Source organism: Rhinopithecus roxellana, chromosome 13 (genome assembly GCF_007565055.1).
Source record: "Rhinopithecus roxellana isolate Shanxi Qingling chromosome 13, ASM756505v1, whole genome shotgun sequence".
NCBI classification, from domain to species: Eukaryota; Metazoa; Chordata; class Mammalia; order Primates; family Cercopithecidae; genus Rhinopithecus; species Rhinopithecus roxellana.
Genome location: NC_044561.1, coordinates 81,582,491 through 81,609,799, shown reverse-complemented (window position 1 = coordinate 81,609,799; position 27,309 = coordinate 81,582,491). Strand labels below are relative to the sequence as shown.

The 27,309-nt window shown below is 42.3% G+C and overlaps 2 long non-coding RNA genes across 2 annotated transcripts in view; one reads left to right on the top strand and one right to left on the bottom strand.

The window, feature by feature from the left end:
* LOC104666939 overlaps nt 1–2,006 on the top strand; it is a 43,200-nt gene extending 41,194 nt beyond the window's left edge. Inside the window, exons 3-4 of the long non-coding RNA XR_748618.2 lie at nt 1,669–1,813; nt 1,946–2,006. This is a non-coding gene — a long non-coding RNA (uncharacterized LOC104666939). The remainder of the gene's footprint in view (nt 1–1,668; nt 1,814–1,945) is intronic.
* The window catches only part of LOC104666940, a 93,106-nt gene that overhangs the window by 2,540 nt on the left and 63,257 nt on the right, over nt 1–27,309 (bottom strand). The window contains exons 2-3 of the long non-coding RNA XR_748619.2: nt 13,518–13,611; nt 12,647–12,730 (exon numbers count right to left, since the gene is read on the bottom strand). This is a non-coding gene — a long non-coding RNA (uncharacterized LOC104666940). The remainder of the gene's footprint in view (nt 1–12,646; nt 12,731–13,517; nt 13,612–27,309) is intronic.

Genomic DNA, 27,309 nt, shown 5'->3' with positions numbered 1-27,309 from the left:
GTGGCAACCCTCAGAGGTTTCCTGGGCTTGCTGCCAGCTGTGGGGTTAGGAGGTTAAGAGAATGAACCCTGAAACCAAGCCACCTGGCTTCCCGTTTTTCCGATCCTTCCAAGCGATGCGATCCCTGGGGAAGTCATGCATCCCTCAGTGCTTCAGCTCCCTTGAGTGTCAAGTGGGTATAAGAATAGGGGGGTATTGTCGGAGTTAAATTAAATCATATGACCAAACCTTTAGAATGGTACCTAGGACAGAGACATCTCCACGTAAATATTATCTGCTACTATTAATCTTCAAAAGCTTTTCTTTTTTTCTTCCCTAGAAGTTTCTTTAGGGACTCAGATGTTTAATTTCCACTAAGATCAAGCCAGCTCCAAAGCCTCCTCCTTTATTTCAGATCCTTGATAAGTAGCATTACGGGAAGGTTTAAAAGAAAGTCAGGTCCAACATTTCCTTGTATGAATGGAGAAACTGAGGCCCAGAAATGCAAGTCTCATTGCTGGTCCTCCTAGGAAGTCAGCAGAAGAGCTAGCCCAGACCTCCTCCCTCCTGACCCCTCTGGCCATCTCTGTGACCATTGGTACCACGCACTCTTCTGACAGGAAAGAGCAGGAGTTGAGCTGGGCGCCCTGGCTCATGCTTGGAATCCCAGCACTTCGGGAGGCTGAGGCAGGAGGATTGCTTGAGCCCAGGAGTTCAAGACCAGCCTGGGCAACATGGTGAAAGCCCGTCTCTACAAAAAATATAAAAAATTAGCTGGGCATGGAGGTGTGTGCCTGTAATCCCAAGCTACCTGAGAGGCTGAGGTGGGAAGATCACCTGGGACTGTAGTGAGACGTGATCACGCAACTGCACTCCAGTCTGGGTGATGGAGTGAGACCTTGTCTAAAAATAAAAATAATAATAATAAAAAAGGAAGCTGGAATTGGCTTGTGGAAAACAGAATTGGAATTTTTCTCAAAAGACTGACTTATCCCACTTTGGAAAATGGGCAAAATACTCCTGCAGCTCTGGCAACATTCTATGGAGTCCTCAGTTATGACCGTGACAATGGTACAGACAGGCTCGACCCTGCTGGTGCCACACAGCAGGGACTATGGGAGCCTGACAATGAGCTTTCATGGCCCCAGGATAGGACAGAGAGGAGGCACCTCCGCAGGAGGCTCGGAGATTGAGATGTGCTCATTGCAGGCAGGCAGCTGCCCTTGCCATGGATGAGAGCAGCCCCTCTCTTCTTCAATATTGACCAGCAAAGAAACAAAAATCCATCTTAATACTTTTTCAGTGGAAAATGAAGCAGTTTATTTAATATTATTTGGATAACAAGCGTCCACATGAACAGGATTCGAATGTCAGTTGTCTTCGGGGAAAAAAGATTTATTGGTTGGTAAATATTGAGAAAGAAAAGCTGATAAAGAACAGTTTCAGCTGCGGCTTCTGCCCGGAGCAGGAGAACAGGCCTGTGTTGTATTTTGGGGCCCTGGGAAGGCAAAAAATTGTGAATGTCTTTCTTTGTTGGTGGGTGTAAAAGTGGAGCCCGCTACAAATAATTTCTTATTTCTTGTCGCATAGATTTTAAATTATGTAGCTTCCCTACCTTGTTAAGTATTAAAGCGGTCTTGTTTAAGGAAGAGACACTTAAATAATGAAGCTTATGTATCTTGTTTTCAGACATCAATATCTGGCTTTGAGTGGCACAAAGAAATAAAGGAATGTGGATTCAGACCTCACTGGGGTGCTTGGCAATTCTAATTCTACCCCAGACTGCAAATGGACACAAAACTGTTGCGACTTTTGTTGAAGAGGAGAAGGATGGGTGAGCATGTGACGTTGGGAAATTGTATTTTCTTCTTCGAGTTCTTCTGTTTCCGAATATTTAATCCTACTGTTCTCTTCTTTAGTGAAGGTCTCTTTAGTAAATAATCTCTGCTGAAATTGCTTCGGGCAGCACAGAAGCTGGATTCAGAAGCACACGGGTCTGGGGATGCTGGCTTCGGCCACCCTGATGCGAGGAAAGACTGCCATCTCGTGGTCAGCTCGATATTGGCACCTTGGTGAGGGTCCAGGCTGCAGAAAACCGGGCTTGGGGAGGAAATGGTGCTGCAAACTGGATTTCTGCGGGACAGTGTGGATGCCTTTAGAAAACACCCAGAAAAGAGCTGAGTGCCACCCAAGGTAGGCTTCAGTGAATCCTCTGCAGGTGTGTTGTCATCCCCTGAGCCAAACACACACTTCACACACACGCTGTAGGCTGCGTGAAAATGAGGTAGAAATGTGGGGAAAACATAATCCCGTGGAGAGAACAAAGAGCTGAACATGTAAATGCCTCCGGCATGCCTGGCAGAGAGAACACTCAGGCTGAGAAAAGGAGACAGTAACTTGTACCAAAGATAAGGAAGTAGGCTCTGGGGAATCAATCAGCAGGGCATCTGGTCAACCCCTCAGGCAAAGTCAGGTCTGAGCAGGCAAGATCTATGGATCTGATTTATTAATATTTTCACAATTAAAAAGAATCTGATTGTAAAACTGTTACATGTGTTGTGAGAAAAAAAGAAAAAACAAACAATATAGAAATGTACAAAGAAGAAAATGAAAGATTGGAAGCGTCCTCACCTTAGGGACCCATTATTAACGCTTAGGTGGCCAGTCTTCCAGACATCTTGCTACAAATATATCCAAATGGAAATTAAAAACACACTTTCACATAAGTGCAATCAGACCTTGTGCTCTTCTATCCCATAACCTGCTTTTTCATTCAACACTATGACAGAAGCATCTTTCCAGGTCAATAAACAAAGGTTGGCCTCATAGTTTTTTTTTATCAATTACATAAAGCTAATGGTATGTAATATTGATTTGATACCTGCTACATGCCAGGCACATGCATGGTCTTGCATAATCTCATAACAACTCTACCGAACAGGAGTTTGTATTATGCCCATTAAGCAGATGAAGAGGCTATGGCACAAGAAAATCGATCAGCATTGCCAGGGTATCTGACCTTAGAGCCCAGGATCTTGACCAGTAGGCTAGAAATGAAGCATAATTTACTTACCAGTTTTCCGTTGATGGACATTAAGCTATTTCCTACTTTTCTGGTATAAAAAATAAGATTGCTGTGAAATTTTAGGGCATATATATCTTTGTACCTTAGTGAGTTCTCTCTAAGTTAACTTGAAAGTGGTGGGGTGTGGGGTTTGTGGGTCAAAGTGTATGCTCAATTTATGCTTTACTGTGCACCCGACTTCCCTCCAGACAGCATGTGCTGGCTCACACTCCCACCAGCTGTACAGGAGAATTTCCAGTGCCCCACGACCTTGCCAATACTAGGCTTCCTCATCAGTTTTTTCTCTCCTTTATTTTTCTTCAGAAAAAAAAAAAATAGCCTTTGAAAAAATTGTAGGAACAAGTGAAATGTGCGCTTGTAAGTGCTTCACCCAATGTAGATCCACCCGGTGTTAACATTTTGCCACATCTGCTCTCTGTTAGTTTTTATCAAACTGGAGTTATCTATAGAGATCATAACACTTGATGGCTAAATACTTCGGCGTGTGTCTCTTAAGAACAAAAACACACCCTTACGTAAGCATAAAATAATTGGTACACTTGGGAATTGCTAAAATATGATTTTCTAATACAAAATTCATATCAAGTCATTGAATAAAGACACTTCTTGACTTAAAATGAGATTACATCCCAATAAACCCATCATAAGTTGAAAAAATGTAAGTAAAAATGCATTTAATACACTAAATCTGCTGAATATTATAACAACTTTGCCTACATTAAATGTGCTCAGAACACTTACATTAGCCTACGGTTGGACAAAATTATCCAACACAGAGCCTATTTTATAATAAAGTGTTAGATATCTCATGTAATGTATAGAATACCATACTGAAAGTGAAAAGCAGAATGGTATGGGTTCTCACAGTACGGCTTCCACTGAATGCCTATCACTTTTGCCCCATTGTAAAATTGAAGAATTGTAAGTTGAACAATTGTAAGTTGTGGACTGTCTGTACTTAACAGATTTTGTCTTGATCCAGAATGGAATCAAGGGTCACATACTGTTTCCCTGTCACGTCTCTTGAATCCAGAACATTTTGAAGAGTTTTATGGAGTGTACTTAGGCCTGGATTTATCTGATTGTGCCTCAGGATTAGATTTAGCATAAATATTGTTGGCGGGCATATTATACAGATGCTGTTGCCTCCTTCTCAGGGCATGATATCAGGAGGAACAACAAGATGCCAATTTGTCCACAATTTGTGACATTAACTTTGATCACTCAGTTAAGTGAGTGCCTGCTATATTTCTCCGTTGGAAATGTACCCTGATCTTCTGTGATTATTAAGTGACCTACTGGGTGATACTTTGAGACAGAATGTCTTGCTTCCCAACAATCTCTTACCCAGTGATTTTAGAATCTATTGATCATCCTTGCCTGGATCAATTGCTGCTTTCCTGACTATAAAGTGCTTTTTCATTTCCCATTCTTTCTACTTTTAAAAAAAGTTATCGCTTTTCTATAAAGAAAGGCTTCTTATTCTACCCCTCAACTTTTTTAGTATCAGATTGTACTCATGGCTTCTTTCTCAATCCAGTGTATTTCTGTCGCTATCCATTTTGACAGCCAGATCATCCCAAATTTGGCAAGTGGCAGCCCCTTCAAGCTGGACCTGTGTCCTCTGAGCCCCTCTCTGCTCTCTGGCACGAGATGCTCCAGGCTCACCTTGCACTTTCTTTGCCTCAGGTCTGGCATCAGCCATTTCTCCAAAAGCCCTCCCATCTTTGTTTATATATTTATTCATATTTAATATCACATTATTATTAGTTTTAAAATTTATATAAAATAAAGTTGACTTTGTTGTGTTGTTGTAGGAATTTTAATATAGGTATAGGTTGGTGAAGTCACCACTCTAATTGAGATACAGAACAACTCCAAATCATCAAGTTACATACTTCAAATATATATAATTTTTAATTGTCAGCTATACCTCAGTAAAACTGGGGAGAAAAGATACAGTTTCGTGCCCAGAAACTACTTTGTGCTTCCTGTTTGTGGTCAAACACGTCCTTTATCCCTGACAGCTGCTGATCTTATCTCTGTCTTTATAGTTTTACCTCTTCTAGAACGTTACAAAAATGAGATCGCATAATATGCAGCCTTTTGAGTCTGGCTTCTACTTTCCTTTAGCATAATGCCTTTGAGACTCAGCTGTTGCATGCATCAATAGTTCGTTCCTTTTTATTGCTGAGTGGTAGGTATTCCATCGTGCGGATGATCCACAGTTTGTTTATGCATTTACCCACTAAGACAAATGGGTTGTGTCCAGTTTTTGTTGGTTATGAATAGAGCTGCATAAACATTTATGTATAGAGTTTTCTTGTGTGAGCATAAGTTTTCATTTCTCTTGGGTAGGTGCCTAGGAGTGGGATTACTGAGTCGCACACTAAGTGTATGTTTCACCTTTTAAAAGCTGTCAAGCCTTTTCCAGAGCAGCCAAGCCAGTCTGCGTTTCACCAGCAATTCCTGAGAGTTTCAGTTGCTCTGCATCCTTGCCAGTGCTTGATATTGCCAGGTTGCTTTTTTTAAAACTCATTTTAACATATGTTCAGTGCCTCCCTTTTTTAATCTTTGTAAATGTTATAGGTGCATTTAAAAAGTCAATCTCAATATACATTGACTGTTAATACTATTAATTACTATTACTGTTAATAATACTAATAAGTAACTATCAATCTCATAGATGAAAAAGATGATTTATGATCTTTAAAAATTTGCATTTTTATTATTAGGAAAGTCAGAAGGGCTCAATTTTAAACAGAGAGAGAAGCGGATAGAGAAGTGTGTTCTCGCCTGAAGGTGTCTTTCATCTTGGGCTGCCTCTATCTATTTCCGGGATCACTGGCGGCCCTTGTACTCTTATCCTCAGCTCTTCCTGGAAGCATTTCATTTCATTGAGGCCATGGATGGGAAAGAAGGTCCAGCCCATTCTCTCTCCCTCTTCTGATTAAAAGGAGGGGAGACAGAAGTGGAAAGGGCAAAACCAATTATAGGTTGTAGCCTACATTATCCAAAGCAATGTATACATTCAATGAAATCTCTGTCAAAATACCTATGACATTCTTTAGAGAAGCAGAAAAAAAAATCCTAAAATGTATGTGGAACCACAAAAGACCAAAATAGCTAAAGTTGTCCTGAGCAAAAGAGCAATCCTGGAGGAATCACATTACCTGACTTCAAATTATACTACAGGGCTATAGTAAACAAAACAGCATCATACCAGTATAAAAACAGACACATAGACAAATGGAACAGAATAGAGAACCCAGAAATAAATCCAGACATCATCAGTGAACTCATTTTCGACAAAGGTACCAAGAACATACACTGGGGAAAGAACAGTCTCTTCAATAAATGGTGCTTGGAAAACTGGCTATCCATGTGCAGAAGAATGAGACTAGACCCTTGTCACTTTCTACCCACAAAAATGAAACCAAAATGGATTAAAGACAAATGTAAGACCTCAAACTATGAAACTACCAAAAACAAACAAACAAACAAACAGACAAACAAAAAAAAAACACTGGGGAAGTTCCCCAGGATATTGGTCTGGGCAAAAATTTCTTGAGTAATACTGTAAAAGTACAGGCAACTAAAGCAAAAAAGGAAAAATGGGACTATATCAAGTTAAAAAGCTTCTGGCCAAGCGTGGTGGCTCACGCTTTTAATTCCAGCACTTTGGGAGAACAAGACGGGTGGATCGTCTGAGGTCAGGAGTTCGAGACCAGCCTGGTCAACATGGTGAAACACCATCTCTACCAAAAATACAATAATAAGCCAGGTGTAGTGGTACATGCCTATAATCCCAGCTACTCAGGAGGCTGAGACAGGAGAATCACTTGAACTTGGGGAGACGGAGGTTGCAGTGAACCGCGATTGCTCTACTGCACTCCAGCCTGGGCAACAGAGTGAGATTCTGTCAAAAAAAAAAAAAAAAAAAAAAGTTTCTGCACAGCAAAGGAAACAGTCAACAAAGTGAAGAGACAACCCACAGAATGGGAAAAATATTTGCAGAGTATCCATCTGACAAGGGATTAATAACCAGAATATATAAGGAGTTCAAACAACTCAAAAGGAAAAAATCTAGTAATTCAATTAAAAATGGGCAAAAGATCTGAATAGATGTTTCTTAAAAGAAAAATATACAAATGGCAAGCAGGTATATGAAAAGGTGCTCAACATCATTGATCATCAGAGAAATACAAGTCAAAACTACAATGAGATATCATCTCACCCTAGTTAAAATGGCTTATAGCCAAAATGACAGGCAGTAACGAATGCTGGCAGGGATGTGGAGAAAAGGGAACTCTTGTACACTGTTGGTGGGAAGGTAAATTAGTACAGCCACTAGGGAGAACAGTTTGGAGGTTCCTCAAAAAACTGAAAATAGAACTACCATATGATCCAGCAATCCCACTGCTAGGTATATACCTGAAAGAAAGGAAATCAGTGTATTGAAGAGATACCTGCACTCCCATGTTTATTGCAGCACTATTCGCAATAGCCAAGATTTGGAAACAACCCAAGTGTCCATAAACAGACGAGTGGATGAAGAAAACGTGGTCCATACACACAATAGAGTACTATGCAGCCGTAAAAATATGAGATTCTATCATTTGCAACATCATGGATTGAACTGGAGGTGGTTACATTAAGTGAAACAAACCAGGCACAGAAAGACAAACTTCACATGTTCTCACTTATTTGTAGGTGCTGAAAATTAAATCAGTTGAACTCATGGAGACAGAGAGTAGAAGGATGGTTGCCAGAGGCTGGGAAGAGTAGTGGTGGTGGGGGTGGGGTGGCGGGGAGGGGAAGTGGGCATGGTTAATGGGTACTAAAATATAATTGAATGAATGATATTCTGTCAATTGGATAATTAATAGAATGAATAAGATCTCATATTTGGTAGCACAATAGGGTAACCTGTCAATAATAATTTGATTACACATTTAAAAATAACTAAAAGAGTATAACTGGAATGTTTATAACATGAAGAAAAGATAAATGCTTGAGGTGATGGGTACCCCATTTACCCTGATGTGATTATTACACATTGTATACCTATATAAAAATATCTCATGTTCCCCATAAATACATACACCTACTATGTATGTACCTATACAAAATTATAGAGTGTGGTCATCAGAGCATGGAGTCATGTTCCTACATAGTGCTTAAAACTTCCACTAGGAATTATCATGGTCAATTCAGCTTGTTCCAGCTCAAGAAAAGCAAGAGCATCAGCTAGGCTCTAGGTACCATGCTGCAGTCCCGAGACATAAACAAGACCCTAGCCTTGCTTTCAAGAAGCTCATTCTGGTGGAGACAGGGTGGGAAGGAGACACAGACAAAACCAGCCATGGGGATTAATATGTCTTAACAAGATGACCTGTAAGTCTGACCCAGGAAGAGAAGGAGATAGCTTTCAGAGGCCAGAACTGAGCTCTGAGTAACTGTGGCTGCCCGAAACTGCCTCTTTCTTTCCAGCACTGGCTTTCCCAACCTGAAAAACTGATTCAGTCTCACATGTGGATCCTGAGGACATTTAAGGAAGACATTTTACAGCTGTCCAGGGAACTCTGATGAGATCTGAAATGTTCTGTTCGTTCTGCAGCTATAAAATAACCTGCCTAGCACAGAAACATATACTGACCATGCCTGAAATAATGAATCTGGCTTTTGAAAGTGCTCAAATAGAAATCTGTTTACTGAGCAAAGCCGTCATCCCGGCTGACTTACAGAAAATTGATAGCACCATTGTCCAAGATTCATGCTGTCTCCTGGCACATCAGAGACAGCCCCGGGAGACTTGATATCTGAAGTCATTTTCTTGGAGTTAAGGGACACTGCCCATGGGAACCACAAACTGCACTGGTCCAAACATTTGGTCAATGCAGCATAACTACAAAGCCTGATTCATCTAGGAAAGCCACCTTCTCATCCTTTGGCAATGTGTCAGCATTTATGTAGGGGGGACTCTTTCCTTCCAGATTGGTACCTAATCTAGAGCTTTAGTGGTGGTTCATAGTGAGTGCTTGAATCAGTCAGGAGATAAAAACCACACCTTTTAACAGGCATAATTTTATATAAAAATTGTAAACTGGGTTCTTTCGCAGAAAGGCAAAAAGAGAACTCTAAGAAATCATGGTGGTGGCAACTGCAGGAAATAGCTACTTCCCCTAGGGGTGAGGGAATAGAAGGAAGAACAGAAAATTATCAAAATGTAGAAGCTCAGAGGAGGGGTCCCATGGAGCTGGGACTCAGATATCTGAGTGGGGCCACATTGAAACTGGGTTGTGTATAACATTGAAACTGGGTTGTGTATACTGTAAAAACTGCAAACTGGATGGAGTCGCTGCTACAGGAAAGAACTTCCAGTGCCTAGGTTATCACTGAGGAAGCGATGCAGACAATAAAAGGAAGTATTCAGGAACAGGAGCTAATCAGAAACAGGAAGTGCTCAGGAACAGGAAGTATTCAGGAGCAGGAAGTACTCAGGAACAGGAAGAAGAGGGCCACTTTCCCTTCCCCAGCCTCAGGGTCTCCCTTTACTACCCCCTCTTGGTGGATCCCAACAGGTAGCAGCTGGCTGGGCAGAATGGTAGATGCAGAGTTCTAGCCCTGGCATTACAAAGCTGGGTAGAAAAGGATAAGTTTGGAGCTTAGAGATAATAGTTCAATAACTGGCAAATTGTTCAATAGATATTTTTGAGTGACTGAATAAATTTACACGCAATAAAATTTCAAGCTTTGACTTTCATTCAAAAATTTATTGACATTCCTAGGATTGCTTTCTCACTGGGGAATTCTCATTTGTGTCAGATTCTCTCTCTCTTTCTTTCCTTCCTTTGTTCCTTCTTTGCTTCCTTCCTTCTTTTTTCTTCCTTCCTTCCACCTCCTTTCTTTCCTTTTTCCTTCCTTCCTTCCTCCCTCCCTTCCTTCCTCCCTCCCTCCTTCTGTCTCTCCCTTCCTTCCTTTCCTTCCCTTCCTTCCCTTCCCCTTCCCCTTCTCCTTCCTTCCTTCCTTCCTTCCTTCCTTCCTTCCTTCCTTCCTTCCTTCCTTCCTTCCTTCCTTCCTTCCCTCATTCCTTCCTTTCTCTTTCTTATTTTTTCCTTTCTTTCTTCCTTCCTTCCTCCCTCCCTATCCCCATGTCTTGTTTCTTTTCTTTCTTTGTTTCTTTCTGCAATTTGGCCTCAATGAATCTTCTGAGACAATTTAGCATCCTCAACTGTTTTCACTGCCTCCATCTCTATGTTCTGACCTTCCCCATGCCTGTTCTGGGGTATTGCAGGTTTCTGTGACAGTGACAGAATGTGACTGGTAGCACCTCTTGGCCCATGGAATCCCAGACCAGGACTCAGAGCCCCAGACTTCTTATCCTTGGATGAAGCACATGACTTCTTTGAGGCTCACTTTTCATGAAATGGGAATGAGAATATGGAATATGGTCTTCACTCATCTTACATAGATGTTATTAGGATAGAAATGAGTCATAAGTCTGGGGGTGGTGGCTGACACGTGTACTCCCAGCACTTTGAGAGGCCAAGGTGGGGTGATAGCTGGAGGCCATGAGTTCAAAACCAGCCTAAGTAATAAAGCAAGACTCCATCTCTATAAAAAACTAAAAACTTAGCTGAGTTTGGTGGCATGCACCTATAGCTACTTAGGAAGCTGAGGTGGGAGGATCTCTTGAGCCTGGGAATTTGAGGTTGCAGTGGGCTGTGATCACACCACCGTATTTGCCCAGGTGACAGAGTGAGACTCTGTTTCTAAATTAAAACAAAAACAAAAACAAAAACAAGTGAGACATAAGATGGATAAGTTAATTAAAAACTTTGTAGGTGAAGTTTGCTGATTGAACGTATGTGTCTGCGTTTTTCTCCTCCTGAAGCCCCACTGGAATGGATTGTTTTGAAAAAGATAAAACCCACTACAATGGAAAAAATGGGAGAAGAAATGACAACAACATGGTTTGGGAGTCAGAATACAAATAGATGAGTGGTAACTGATGAAAGAAAGCAAAGCTCAGAAGGCCATAGTGGCAAAAATTTTAAAATAGCAAATGTGTGCGGCAAATTCCACAAACCTCGAGACCTAGGGGCAGCAGGTACCTCTGAAATTGGGGGTAAGGCAGAAAGACTCAAATAAGAAGGATTTGTTTAGTAAGCACTCAGATCTCTATGTCTGCACCCTACTGTGGGCAGCCAGGCTACTGCCCACCCCTCTCAGCAAAGACTGGCTGGAGAGGGTAAGGCATGGTCTTTGGACACCTGGGCTGTGCACTGTAGCAGTGTGGTGAGGGACAGCTGAATGCTGACGAGCCTCAGCCCGCTTTCCTGACCTGGCTCCCAGGATGCTGCAGTCAGTCTTCACCTTCCAGTCAGGAGACCTGGAGAGTGTTCTCTCGGGATTCTGTCCAGCTGAAGAAGAAAGTGTTAAAGGTACTGAAATTAGCAGTTTCGCAGGAACATGGCCCATCCGGAGTCTCCTACAGTGGAGCTGCAGATGCCGTGTGCAGTTCTTGCACTCTGATCTTCCGATTAGCATTTAGTTCCTTACTCTGAAATGCTAGCAGAGAACTTAGAGTTACTTATGGGACTCATTTCCTATGAATACTATAGTGAATTACCACCAACTTGGGACTTGAAACAACACACATTTATTTTCTTGCAGGTCTGGAGCCTAGAAGTCTGAAATCAATTTCACTGGGTCAAGGCAAGGTATTGGCCAGGCTGGTTCCTGCTAGAGAATCCAAGGAATATGTTCCCTTTCGTTTTCCAGCTTCTGGAGGTGCTTAGATTTCTTGGCTTATGGCCCCTTCACTCCAATTTTTGCTTCTGTTGTCACATGGCTTTCTCTCTCTGTTGATCTTGCCTCCTTCTTTTAAGGACCCTGGTAATTACATTTAAGGCTCGCTGAGATAATGCAGGATAATCTCATCTCAAGATTCTTAATTTGGTCTGAAATGTTCCTTTTGTTATATACAAGTCCTGGAGATTAGGATATGGGGAGCCCATTATTCAGGATATCATAATTGTCTCATGAATAATCAGGATTTCCTTGAAAGAAGTAAGCCTAAGGCATCCAGACATACTAGAATCATGCCATGTACCATTTTGAGGGGGCAGAATTAAGAAAATAGTCACAAATAATTTTCTATGATCTGTAGTTCGAAAGAAGAACCTAGTTGAGAAAGACTGACTTAGAGTAAAATAAAGGTGAAAGTAATCAGACAGAAGAAGCATAGAATAGGAAGAAGACACTCCAGAAACAGACTATTAATACTTTACGGCAGTGGTCCCCAATCTTTCTTACACCAGGGATTGGTTTCATGGAAGACAATTTTTCCACGATGGGGGTTGAGGGGGTTGAGGAGGTTGGGGGTGGGGATGGTTTTGGGATGAAACTGTTCTACTTCAGATCATCAGGCTTTAGATTCTCCTAAGGCATACACAACCTAGATCCCTTGCATATGCAGTTCACAATAGGGTTCACACTCCTATGAAAATCTAATGCTGCTGGTGATCTGATGGGAGGTGGAGCTCAGGCAGTAATCCCCATTCACCAGCCTCTCACCTTCTGCTGCGTAGCCTGGTTCCTAACAGGCTATGGACCTGGCTTATGGCCCCTGGTTTGCAGCCCAGGGATTGGGGGCCCCTGCTTTAGGGAGATAAGAAAATAAACTGCAATAATCAAAAGAGAACAAGATGTTACAAAAAACATTCAGAGAATGCGAATAACTCTTGGAAATGAAAATAACACAGCAGCAAAGAAAACCTCAGAATAAGTTTCCAGATAAAGTTGAGGTATTCTTACAAAAAACAGAGCAAAAAGAAAAAGAGATGAAAACTAGAAGAGAAAAGAAAATTAGAGAACGAGTCCAAGAGACCCAACATCTGATTAACAGAAGTTGCAGAAATAGGATTAAAGAAAACTTATGGGATAAAAGAATAAATGGGAAAAATTCAAAAAACTTTCCAAGTTTTTTAGTACATAAGTTTTCAGATTGGAAGGGTCCCCCAAGTTTCTATCATAATGGGTGATAATAGGCCCATGACAAGGCACATCATCACTGGCGTCAAAAAGAAGAGGTATATCTATATATCTATCTATATCTATATCTATATCTATATCTATATCTATATATCTATATATATCTGTAGAGAGGCTTATAAAGAACCTAGAATTAGGAAGGCTTTGAAGTTCCCAATGCCACCTAGAAGGCAATGAAGCATGCTTTCAAAATCGTGAAGAAAAATGATCTCCAACTAGAATTCTACTCCCAGCTGAACTACCGCCAATCGACTGAGAGTAGATAAAAGACATTTGCATATATGCAAGGTCTCCAAAAGCTCTTCAAGGATGTGTTCCATCAAAATTGCAGAGCAAATCCAAAAAGAAGAAGACAAGAGGTATAGGAATGAGAAGATCCAACACAGGGGGTAACTGAGTGGCAGCAGACTCTGGAAAAGACCTGTTGCATTTGGCTGTGCAGGATGTACACTGCTCAACTTCTGGGCATGCCATCCTTTTCATTTTCTCTGTGGGTGACATAGAAATAGAAATCAGGACAATTTAGAGCCCCTCTGAAGGCTCCTGGGGAGATTTCCTTAGGAAATTAAAATCAATAGAAAGCCTCATGCATTATGAAGAAATTTAGACAATTGATAGCATTTGTGATTGAATGAATGATGAATACACAGAAATCTAAGCAAATCAAAAGAAAATTATTAACTTTGGAGTATTAATAACTACAAAAATTAAATCATAATAAGCTCCAAGGAGTATTTATATATTCATAATAATTCAAACACTGATGATTTGTCTCTAACTACAAATTTTGAAATAATTATGTTGGGAGAAGCCAGGGTTAAGGGAAAGTGGCGTGTGTGTACAGAGGGGTGACGTAAAAGTCAAGATGTGGCAATAAAAACATATTGTTCAAGCAAAGGCAGCCTATGCCAAAACAATCAGCTAAGATCCAAGATGGGGCCTGATGATTAGGGGCAATGATATTTTACAACAAAACTTGAATTGTTAGGCTCTTTAAACAGTATGTATTTGTAAATTTGCTAAAAATAGAAACTAGTAGAAGTTTTAAAAGTTCTTTCAACTCTGGGCTAGTCATTTAATCTCTCTAAGCCTCGATTTTATCTGGGTGAGTGTGCACAGGGGCAAATGTGTATCATGCCTGGCACAGCTGAAGTGTGGAGTAAAGGCTAGTGTTACACGTGTCATCAGCATCATTGTGAGCTGATGTTACTGCCATAGAGTTTGCTATGCACAGAGTTGGTGTTTGAGTCATAGCAGCAAAACTGAGTCCCTGGTACACATCATTTAATTACTTGCACCTGTGCTACCCTCTTACTTATTTGTGGCTTGCCAGGAATTGCTCACATCGACACTGGCCCAATTGTCCCATATAACTAATGTTTATGGTTTCTTTTGAACAAACATAGAAATTGACTCTCCCAGTCTTAAAACTTGAGAAAGTTACATATGTCTTACCTGAGTTTATTTCTCAGGAAACCAATAATCAGGCCTCCCAGATTATATCAAGGACCTGAAACTCATCAGATCACTGCATCTGGACAATGAGATGCCAGACCTCCCACCTGTCATGACTGCCTAACCGGCCACCTGCTTCCTGTGGACCAATTCCTCTCCCCTACCCTTCCTAATACCTATTTTCCCACACATGGTTACATTTCTTCCCTGCTATATAAACCCCTAATTTAAGTCAGTTGAGGAGATGGATTTGAGATTGATTTCCCATTTCCTCAGCTGCAGCACTGAATTAAAGCCTTCTTTCTCGGCAATACTCATCTTAGTGATTGGCTTTCTGTGCTGCAAGCAATGGGACCTAGACCGAAACCCTAGTGTTTTGGTAACATCAGCAGGAGAGGTTATGCCCAGGCATGCGTGATGGTTGAGGCCAGATTTGGGGATCCTGTCCATTCCCGTGGCTGGGAAAAGAAGAAGCTTTCTGGTCTTGGAGATGAGGCAAATCTTCAGCTCTTGGAGAAAGATTAGAGATAACCTATGTGGAAGCAATGGTGCCGAGAGACCAAGGCAACACAGCTTTGTTCAATGAACAATGACAATGAGGAAGTCAGTCATTTCTAACCTGGGAACATCTGGCAGCAACCTGGTCTCCTGGTGGGTAGGGAAACTGGACCTGTCTGAGCTCATCCCTGGTGCTGAGGTCTGGAGATACAGATATTGTTCTGGATGCTCTTTTAGAAATGTGGGCTCCTAAGGACGTGTCGGGGATCATCTCCCTCGGTCCAGACCAGCAAGGGCTCTAGACAAAAGGGCTCTAGGACAAAAGTTCATTCTCCTAATCAGACCCCAGGGCCACAACAACTGAGAAAGAAAGGTCTGGCTGTAAGTAGAGCAAGCTCTACAAACATGTGCGAAGGAGGGCCGCCCTTCCCTGTCTCTCTCTCCCACCATCTGGAAAGCTGGTGAATACCTCCTATCATCATCATCATCATGTCTCATTTCTATCTTTGTGTGTCCGTAAATAACCACATTGTATTGTGAGGGAGTGTAAGGAACATGGGTTCAAAATTTTGAAACAGGAAGACTGGATTAAAGAATAGCCCATGTTACCCCTGACTGTGTGATTCTGTGTAATTTCATCTCTCTGAGTTTTCATTTCTATGGAATAGGGGTGACAATTGCTTCCCTAGCTACTGCAAAAGGTTTAACACAGCTTAACTAAAAGGTTTGACAAAGGGCAAATGGTACGGCATAGGTCAAAACTGCTTTGTAAGGAGCTGAAAGACAGGAAGGAAACCAGCATTTATAGAGCGCCCACCCAGTAGCAGGTGCACGGTAGCTATTGTGGTACCTGCCCTTGATGTATATTCTCTTCACATTGATATGGTGCTGTGAGTGTTAGGACTTTTTCTATGGAGCAAGAAACTGAAGCTGGCAGGGAGAATAACTGCATAAGTCACACATGAGTGGATGTGTGAATGAGGTCCTTAGGATGTCACTGTCTGGGTGCTGGGGCTTCAGCAACGAGCAAGCCATTATATCCTACTGGTGGGAAATGAAAAATAAAGAAGTTAATAAGTAAACCAGACAACTATAGAAAAAATACTATGCAAAAAATAAGCAAGTACCTGTAAGATGGGGCTGTCTCACACTAAGGGGTCAGGAAGGGGCTTTCTGAAGAGGTGATATTGGCACTGAGACCTGAACAACCAGAAGAATCAGCAATGTGAGGATTGTGGGGAAAAGCATCCCAGGAGATGGGAAGAGCAAATGCAAAATCCCCAAGGGGTATTGAGGTGTGTGCGTATGAGGGGCAGAGAAAACCAGCGCAGCCGCCACGCTGTGAGCAAAAGGTAGGGAGAGGATGTTGTAGAAGATGAGGATACAGAGGCTTAGAGGGGCCCTTCTGGGCCTTAAAGGTCACAACAAGGAGACTGATGTTCATTTGAGGTGCGTTGGGAAGACACTGGACAGGTCTAGGCAGGGGCTGCTCCGTCTGGTTTGTACTCTTGGTGTGGCCATTGTTACATGGTTTTGTGTCTGGCGGCTCCCCAGGCTTTGTTTCCATTAACAGCAAGTTGCTGGGAGAAATCACACAGCTGGGGGATCCCCCTCTCTACCTGTGGTTCCAGCACTTGCCTGCCACCCCTAACCAACTTTAGGCATTGGGGGTAGCATTGGGGTGGGGGTGGCTGTAGGGAAAGAAAGAGTCAGGGCAAAACCCCTAAGGCCAAAAGAAGTACTCTTCTTCCCTACCAGTAGTGAACCAACCATCAAAGCAGGGAGCTGGTGATCACTACGGAAGGTGGTCCTGAAAATCTTTGGCAACAAGCACCAACAAGCACCAACAAGCCATCAACAGCCAAGCAGTTCTGTTGTTGTAAATAAAGACCCTCTATCCTTCTACCAGCTGAGGTGGGCTTTTTTGGCCAATAACAGACACATGGAATTTCAGGACCTCCTCAAAAAAGACTTTCATTGATCTACCTCTGAGGACAAATAAATAAAAAATATAAAGAAATATTGACTGGGTGCAGTGGCTCATGCCTATAATCTCAACATTTTGGGAGGCCAAGGCAGGAGAGTGGCTTGAGCCCAGGAGTTTGAGACCAGCTTGGACAATGTAGTGAGACCCCAATCTCTACAGAAAAATAAAAAATTAGCTTAGTATGATGGTATGCACCTATGGTCCCAGCTACTTGGGAGGTAAAAGTAGGAGGATTCCTTGATCCCGGAGGTCAAGGGTGCAGCGAGCTGTGATTATGCCACTGCACGATCACAGCTCATTGAACTCCAGTCTGGGTGACAGTGAGACCCTGTTTCCAAAAAAAAAAAAAAAAAAAAAAGAAAGAAAGAAAAAGGAAAAAAGAAAAATATGAATGAAAACATTTTTGGAAGGTAATTATTTGGTAAAATATGTATTTCTATGTAATAATTGATACATATGAAAGACTCTAATATATTTCATATGTATTGATGAAGCATTGTATTAAAATAAACATTGACCCCACCATCCACCTTAAGAAAGTGTACATTACTAAAGCTGTTGAAATCAACTGTATGTATCTCCCTGATTCCATTCACTTACCTTCCCTGGAAGGTAACTACTACATTACATTATTTGGAAGTATAAAATTTATTTTTCCTTCTTCCTTTTCTAAAGAGTTTCCTTCCACATTTTTGTTTTGAAAATTTTTAAACCTATAGAAAGTTGCAAAATAGTACAATAGATACCCATTTACTCCTCATCTAGATTCACCAATTGTTAACATTTTGCTCAATTTGTGCTTATCTATCATCTATCTATCTATCTATCTATCTATCTATCTATCTATCTATCTATCTTTGTCTCTCTCTAATCTTTTCTGAACCCATTTGAGATGCAGTTATGCACACATAACCTTTGATCTGCAGATGCTCTAAGACCAAGGATCTTTGCCTACATCAAAATCAGGAAATTTTGCATTGAAACAACACTATTACCTAATATTGTGTATATTCAAATTTCCCCAAGTGTCCAGTATGTGTCCTTTATAACTGTTTTCCTGTGTTTTTGCTCCAGGATCCAGCCCAGGTTCACACATTGCATTTGCTGACTTATCTCTTTAGCTTCCTCTATTCTAGAACAGTTCCTCAGCCCTTTCTTCCCCCATGACATTGACAATTTTGAAAACCCCAGGCTGTTATTTTTGGAATGTCCCTCATTTTGGATTTGTCTGATGGTTTCCTCATGAGGAGATTCAGATTAATAAAAAACCAAAGCCCCTTTAAAGGCTTCAAACAGAATGAAATCTGCTCTCAATTTGCTTCGACCCCGGGGACACTATTGCACAGGAGAATTGAGCCTGGATGGCATAGTCCACCTCTGGAACAGATTTCAGCTAAGCTGGGTAAGCCTGGTAGCTGAGTTGTCAACCTCACACTCCAACAGAGCTGACAGGAACTCTAGATACCTCTGTTATAGCCCGAGTTAAGTCTTTATTTCCAGTTTATCTCTGCAGTGGGCCTTCCCAGCCCAGAGGTCTGCTCTGTTCCATGCAGACTGAGAGTATTGTCCATGAGGAATCGCTGAGATGTGAGACGAGGCCCTGGGTGCCAGTGAGGTGGACTCAATGGCTGGCAGATGTTCACTGCACTGGCTGCTGGGACAGAGGCCAGCAAAGTGAAAAGGCATGTGGAGTCCCAGTAGGTAAAAAGCAATTTCCTGAGCTGGGCCTTGGCCAGGAGGCTGCAGTTTTACCCTTCCCTGCATTCAGTGGCTATGGGGAGGCTGACGGCAGGACTTGAGCCTGATGCTTCATTTCCAAAGGCCTAGCCTTCAGGAGCCCGCATGTCCTGTGCAGGCAAGAGGCAGTTCTTCACATCCTAAGTGTGCAGGGCCTCAGCAGTGCTCCTTGGACACTGCTCATGCTGATATTAATGAGCCCCAAATGCATTAACTCCCAGGAGGCTTGGGTTTACACATGAGGTGGCACAATTTAACTGCAGGCCTTGTTGAGTGGAACTTTTCACATGTTTGTTTCCCCTCTAAAGGGCTTGCATGTATAGCCACATTTCTCTTCATCTCTGAGAATGGCTTATGGGAAGTGGGAAGCAGGAATTGCTGCAGTGTTGCTTGTTTTGTTCCTGCCGTTGGGGGTGTGGACTTTTCACTTCATCGCCCCTCTTCCTGGAGACGAGGCATGACAAACTGGCTTCACCAAGATGAGGCTGCTTAGACAGAAGCAGGAAAACAGGAAGGGCATGGGCTCCAGAGCTGGGTACACTCACTTCTGTGCCTTCCCATGGTTTAGCCTTTTCCAGCCTTGGTTTCCTGAGCTGAAGAATGGAGATGACAATACTCACAGAGCTGCCAAGAGGGTGGCTGTAGACACCCTTGCATGGATGCTGTTAATGCCAGACACTCTAGAATGTCATTTGATTCTTAGCCTGGGATCCGCTGAGAGTCCCCCAAAATTCTGGGAGTAGAATTCAAGAGATTTGTAAACTTGAATAAGAAATATAATTGCACATTTATTGTCACGGAAAGTGATGCACAACTTAGCATTTCCTTCAATTCTGTGGACAACAACTCATGGCAGTGTTAATAGTACCTGTGACTGTCATCAATAGAAGCCATAGATATTTTCATATTACATTACAGTTTTATAGGTATTTCAAAACATGCTTTATACTCATCATGACTTCAAAATCATGTTAACGATTAGACATACAGCTAGATCCTGCTATTTAGTGTGCCAATTAATAATCACAGATATTAGCATATCGTAAATTTGTTGTAAGATATTTTGATAATTATAGTTCAATATAACTGGTTTCCTTTGTACTCCTGTGTATTTTACTTAATGTGTTTACAAGCATTCTGAGAAGGGATTCAAGGGCTTTACCAAAAGTGTCCTGTGTTCAAAAAAATGATTCAGAAGTGCTGTGGCTACTCGGGCTTTGGGTAGTAACTTTCCCTTCTCAGGGGCTCTTGCTGGGTCCTGGCTGAAGATATGAGGTGGATTTCTTACTCATAATTTCTTCCTTTGCTGCCCTTCTCCTGAAAATGGAGATAGTCAGTAGGAAGGCAAGGGCCTCGAGGGACTCTGAACTGTTCCCCAGTGTCTCCAGATTGGTGGATAACAGACAGGCATGCCAAGGGCATTCATACGTGGAACAGAACAGACATGCATGAAGTATCAGAGTTGTCGCCCAGATTATACCAGAAAAGTGAAAAACAAACTGAGCTGCAGGTCAAGTCGAGGAAGCAACACCTCTTTTCTCTTCTGAAATAAGGCTGATAATTAGAAAAACCTGCTGGACGCAGTGGCTTATGCCTGTAATCTCAGCACTTTGGGAGGCAGAGGTGGGCAGATCACCTGAGGTCAGGAGTTTGAGACCAGCCTGGCCAACATGGTGAAACCCTGTCTCTACTAAAAATACAAAAATTGGCTGAGTGTGGTGGCGCATTCTGTAATCCCAGCTACTTGGGAGGCTGAGGCAGGAGAATCACCGGAACCCGGGAGGCGGAGGATGCAGTGAGCTGAGATCACGCCACTGCACTCCAGCCCGGGTGACAAAGCGAGACTCAGTCTAAAAAAAAAAAAAAAAAAAAAAAAGAATTGGAAATCCCCACAGTCACGAGCTAGGAGAGCCAGGAATCTGCCTCTTGAATTCTGGGAAATAGGGATGTGAAGCTGGAGGCGCTAGTGAAGCCTCTCAGGCTACTTGCTCTTGGATGCCAGCTTTGACCAACAGACAGAGAAGTGCATGATCACCAAACTACAAAGCTAGACTTGTGGGCCAGCTTGTCATACCCAAATCCAACAGAATGTAGAAGCAGGAACTTCAGGAAGAAAAGCAAATAACTTCTAATCTGGACGCGGGTCAAATCATCCCTTCTAATGGTGCAGCACTGGGCAAGTGGCTTCACCTCCTTGACCTTAGTATTCCCCTTTATAAAATGGGGGGATTGGGGATCATGTCTACCTCTGAGGATTTAATGACAGCATATAAATAGAGCCTGGAAGGTGGCAGAACCATGATATATATTCAGCATTGTTAGTTCTTGAGGTGGGTAACTGTTGTTTTTTCCCAAACAAACTCCATCTTCCTCTTGTTCTGGTGACAGTACCTGGAATTTCCTTTAGAAAATCACCTTCCTCAGTTCTGGCCAGGGAAATCAGGCAAGAGAAATAAATAAAGGGTATTCGATTAGGAAAAGAGGAAGTCAAATTGTCTCTGTTTGCAGATGACATGATTGTATATTTAGCAAATCCCATTGTCTCAGCCCAAAATCTCCTTAAGCTGATAAGCAACTTCAGCAAAGTCCCAGGATACAAAATCAATGTGTAAAAATCACAAGCATTCATATACACAAATAACAGACAGAGAGCCACATCATGAGTGAATTCCCATTCACAATTACTACAAAGAGAATAAAATACCTAGGAATCCAACTTACAAGGGATATGAAGGACCTCTTCAAGGAGAGCTACAAACCACTTCTCAACGAAATAAAAGAGGACATGAACAAATGGAAGAACATTCCATGCTCATGGATAGAAAGAATCAATATAGTGAAAACCGCCATATTGCCCAAAGTAATGTATAGGTTCAATGGTATCCCTATCAAGCTACCACTGACTTTCTTCACAGAACTGGAAAAAACTACTTTAAAGTTCATATGGAACCAAAAGAGAGCCTACGTAGCCAAGGCAATCATAAACAAACAAACAAACAAACAAAAAAAACAAAGCTGGAGGCATCATGAAATCTGACTTCAAACTATACTAAAAGGCTACAGTAACCAAAACAACATGGTACTGGTACCAAAATAGATATATAGACTAATGGAATAGAACAGAGGCCTCAGAAATAACACCACACATCTACAACCATCTGATCTTTGACAAACCTGACAAAAGCAAGCAATGGGGAAAGGATTCCCTATTTAATAAATGGTGTTGGGAAAACTGGCTAGCTATATGTAGGAAGCTGAAACTGGATCCCTTCCTTACACCCTATACAAAAATTAATTCAAGATGGACTAAAGACTTAAATGTAAGACCTAAAACCATAAAAACTCTGGAAGAAAACCTAGGCAGTACCATTCAGGACATAGGCATAGGCAAAGACTTCATGACTAAAACACCAAAAGCAGTGGCAACAAAAGCCAAAATAGACAAATGGGATCTAATTAAACTAAAGAGCTTCTGCACAGCAAAAGAAACTATTATGAATGAATAGGCAACCTACAGAATGGGAGAAAAGTTTTGCAACCTATCCATCTGACAAAGGGCTAATATCCAGAATCTACAAAGAACTTAGACAAATTTACAAGAAAAAAACAAACAACCCCATCAAAAAGTGGGCAAAGGATATGAACAGACACTTCTCAAAAGAAGACATTTATGCAGCCAACATATGAAAAAATGCTCATCATCACTGGTCATCAGAGAAATGCAAATCAAAACCACAATGAGATACCATCTCACGCCAGTTAGAATGGTGATCATTTAAAAGTCAGGAAACAACAAATGCTGGAAGGGATGTAGAGAAATAGGAACGCTTTTACACTGTTAGTGGGAGAGTAAATTAGTTCAACAATTGTGGAAGACAGTGTGGCAATTCCTCAAGGATCTAGAACTAAAAATACCATTTGACTGAGCAATCCCATTGCTGAGTATATGCCCAAAGGATTATAAATCATGCTACTATAAAGACACACGCACAGGTATGTTTATTGTGGCACTATTCATAATAGCAAAGACTTGGAACTAACCCAAATGTCCATCAATAATAGACTAGATAAAGAAAATGTGGCACATATACACCATGGAATACTATGCAGCCATAAAAAAGGATGAGTTCATGTCCTTTGCAGGGACATGGATGAAGGTGGAAACCATCATTCTCAGCAAACTATCACAAGGACAGAAAACCAAACACTGCATGTTCTCACTCATAAGTGGGTGTTGAACAATGAGAACACATGGACACAGGGAGGGGAACATCACACATGGGGGGGCCTGTTGGGGGGTGGTGGGATGGGGGAGGGATAGCATTAGGAGAAATACCTAATGTAAATAATGAGTTGATGGGTGCAGCAAACCAACATGGCACATGTACGCCTGTGTAGCAAACCTGCACGTTGTGCACATGTACCCTAGAACTTAAAGTATAATAATAATAATAAAAAGAAAATAACCTTCCTCTATGTGTTTTGTGTGGAGCCAATGTTGCTTAAATCCTGCAGTGCATACACAAATCAGTGTTGGCCAGCCAGAGCATCCTTGCTGCTCTGCACCCATGATAGGTTTAGAGTTGGCCCATTATCAGGCCAGATTCGTGAGAACTGCATCCTAGACTTACACTAGAACCATCAAGGAAGAAGAGTCGTCCTTGCACTGAGACCACTAATCCTGGCACTGTGGGCGTCAATCTCAGCCCTCTAAGGATACAACCCCTCTAAGGAAGCAGAACTGAGAGACGGAGATGGCATCATTTGAGCTCCTGACTCCCATTGTGCCTGAAGCTAGAGGACTGTTGGAAGTTGTAGTTAAGTGAGCAATAAATCTCCTATTTCTTTGAGCTAATGTAAGTTTGGTTTCTGCCCTTTGCAGTTACAAGGGCATTGAATAATTCCATTCATTTTTGTCTCCCTCTCTATGGAAAGAGTGGCTAGGATGGGTTAAAACCGGTAGTCAAGTGGACAAGTAGTGGAGGTGAGGACAAAGGGGACAAACTAGGGGATTCTCCCTCCACCCCCAGAGATAAGAAGGCAGGCTCAGAAAGCTGTGGTATTCACCACCACTCCTGCCTGTCCGTTGCTGAGTGTCTCACTAGGGGTAACTCCCCAGCACTTCCAGGGAGAATGACCTGATGCAGTGATTCTGGAAGCCAAGAATAAGCATGGGGACAGTTCCCGGTGGGAGATGTGGCAGGCCTGGCAGAGACTGGCTCAGAGGTCATAGCACTCTCCAACTCTGCTTCATCTCTCTCTTAAAAAACCGAAACAAACAACACTTTATTGAGGGATGATTAACATACAATAATCTGTATATATATTATTAAAAGTTTTTAGTTTTAACTTTCGTGGATACAAAGCTGCACATATTTAATGCATGCAACTTGGTATGTGTGGAGATAAGTACACAAGGTGAAACCATCACCACAATCAAGGCCATAAGCATATCTATCACCTCCCAAAGTGTCCTTGTCCCCTTTTTATTTATTTGTTTTTGTGATAAGAACATGTAACACAAGATCTATCCTCTTAATGAATTTTTAAGTACATAATACAGTATTGCTGGCTATGGACACTCTGATGTACAGCAACTCTCTAGGACTTACTCATGTTTATAACCTAAACCTTGTGCCCTTTGACTAATACCTTTCTCTTTTCTCCTCCCCTCAGCTCCTGGCAACCATCATTCTACTCTTTGCTTCTACGAGTTTAATTATTTTAGATTCCTCATGAAAGTGGTATCATGCAGTAATTTTCCTTCTGTGTCTGGCTTATTTCACTTAGCATGGTGTCCTCCAGGTTTCTTCACGTTGTTGAAGGCAGGATTTCCTCCTTTGTTAAGGCTCTTTTGTATGCATCCATTACACACTCATACTCTGTTCGTCTCTTGAATGCTGCCTCCCAAGATGCTCACTTTATGCATGCCCTGTTCCCTCAATCATGCATCTTCTCTTTGCCCATTTCTCTTAAAGTATAAATCTCTCTCGTCCCCATCAAAACTTGGCTATCTGGTATTTCAGTCTGCTAATATGCTGCTAGCCAAGGTGGCACTTCGTAATAAACCAGGGATTCCAACCACACACCCGATTTTTTGTTGAACAACCCTAATACATAAAATGGATAAAAGTGGAGCTGCTTGTAGGAGGGCCAGCAGGCTCCATGTCCTGCATGCATGGCCTTACTGGCCTGTTGTGTGCTGGTCTCAGGGTGCCCTTCGGTATGGTAGCATCCTTATTGCAAGTGAGAAGCTAGTCTCCTCTGAACCTTTGATTTCAAAAGAAAAAATTCTGGAGCCTTTTTAGATGGGTCGGAGAAGAAAATGAAGGTGAGAAAAATCAAACAAAGCATGAAAATTCCCTGGCAAACTCACTGCAGGGTGTGGTTTGGAGCCAGCTTTGAACCTGAATGCTTCCAAAATGGCACCTCCTCTTAGGTTTGGTCTTCACAGGCTCCTGGTGGAGCCCAACGTTTCATGGGAATTGGCTACACTTGGAGAGCCACAAGCGTATGCCATGTGCCTAGCATTAACTGTCATTACCTCCTTGGATCTGAACAATGCTCCAAGTAGTCATTGTTAATGCCATTGTATGGATAAAGCCATTGATCCTCCATATAGATAGTGGAAGAATGAGGCCAATCTGGTTCTCTCTTCTGTTAAGGTCTGTGTTAGCTTGTCTTAGAGGTGGTGCCTACAGTCCTCCCCTCCACATAGGCTTTTATCACTCTTCCTATTGACAGGTGGAATCTACTTCCTGCTCCCTTGAATCTGCACTGGTCTGTGACTTGCTTTGATCAGTAGAATGAAGCAGAAGTGGCACTGTGTCAGTTCCAGGCCTGATGGTTGAGAGATCTGGGAGTTTCTGTGTTGGCCCTCCTGGAAGTGGGCTGCCGTCCTGTAAGAATATCCATGCTATCTTGGTAGGGTGATGCTATGGGAAGAGGCCCTGGAGGACGAGTCATTACGTGGAGGAAGCGGCCACATGCAGCAGCACCCAGGTGCAGACACCTGACAGAGGCTGTCTGGGGGGCTCTAGCCCCACCCAGCCGAACACAGGAGTGGCCACGGCTGACATGGTGTAGCTTTAATTACTTGTTTTAGTTTAATAATAAATTGTTTCAAGCTGCTACATTTTGAGGTGTTTTTTTTTTTTTTTTTTTTTTTTTTTTTTTTTATGCAGCAATAAGTAACCGAAAGGGTTTGCCTCTCTTTTCGTTGAAAATTAACTTCTTGTGGCAAATGGTCAGCTCTGATGTTTTTCAAAATTAGGAACAATTGGGCTATGTTCTTCCTGGAGCAATGGCAGACAATGAATTGGAACCAGGGAAAGCCCAACTTTAAACCCTGGCCTCCTGAGAAAAGCAGCATCAACTTCACTCCCTGCAGTCCATTCTAGCCAGACTTTGTTTCATAGTGGCGGTGGTCTGAGCTCATAGCCAGGAAATTTGAATGCAAAAATTTCCACTTTTGGTGGGTTGTGACAGTCTACATTCTACTTTGGGAAATACTTGTGTTTTCCAAAGATAGCTTAGTTTATCATGTGAAATTCTGCTTCGGTGGCCATCCTTATGCTGATACTATGTAAAGAGACCTGATTATCTTTCATCTTAGAAAGATCTAGATGTGGTTTTTGCTTTGCTAAGGGGCCGGATTTTAGGTCCTGGCAAAGGTAGGTAACCTATTAGATGCCTTGTGGATAAAAATTCTGCAGAAGCAAGGTGCTTGGGAAGGTGGGCCTGGAATAGTAGTTTTTCTCTGAATGTGGGGCAGTTCACCTCTCTATGTCAATTTTTATTGGGTAGGGCTTACCTATCTTTATGTTTTTAAAACAAATGTTGGTTCTATATTTGAACTCCCTGAGCCAATTTTGATGAGGGGCAGGAAGACAGAGCCAGGATGGCAAAAGCATTCCGCAAGCACCGAATCCCCTACCTGGTGGCTTCTTGGGTGATCATTTTCCAGCCCCTGAAAGCCTTTTGGGAATTCAGATGGACGCACTTATCCTCAGACATGTGGCTCATTCTTGTTTCCTCCAGGAGCCAATAGGTGGTAGTAACGGGCCAGCAAAGAAGCACCTGCTAATGTGGGTGGTTCAGCCTAGCTGTCAAGGTGATAGAAGCAGCTAGGTGGTTTAAGTCGAAGAATACCTCTAGAGAAGTACTTTAAGTCTGAATGTATGTGATGCAGACACTAGCTTCTCAAAACAGCCTGGCTTAGCGCAGACTCCAGTTTCCAAGGATTTTTCATCTCTCTGAGCTAGAAGAGCTACTTTCTTGGCAGATGGGAGTAGCCAGGCACATTGGGAGTAGCCCATGCCAAATGCTGTGCAGCCTATGGGGTTGTGAAACACATGCCCGTTGTGCTCCTTGCCCTGGTAGGGGCTGACCATACCCTGGGCATGTGGTCCAAGCCCAGAAAGGTGCGGGGAGGCACAGACATGCAAACAGTTGGATGGGCAAGCACAGGCGCAAACATCCCATAAGCACTGACTGTGGGGACATGTGG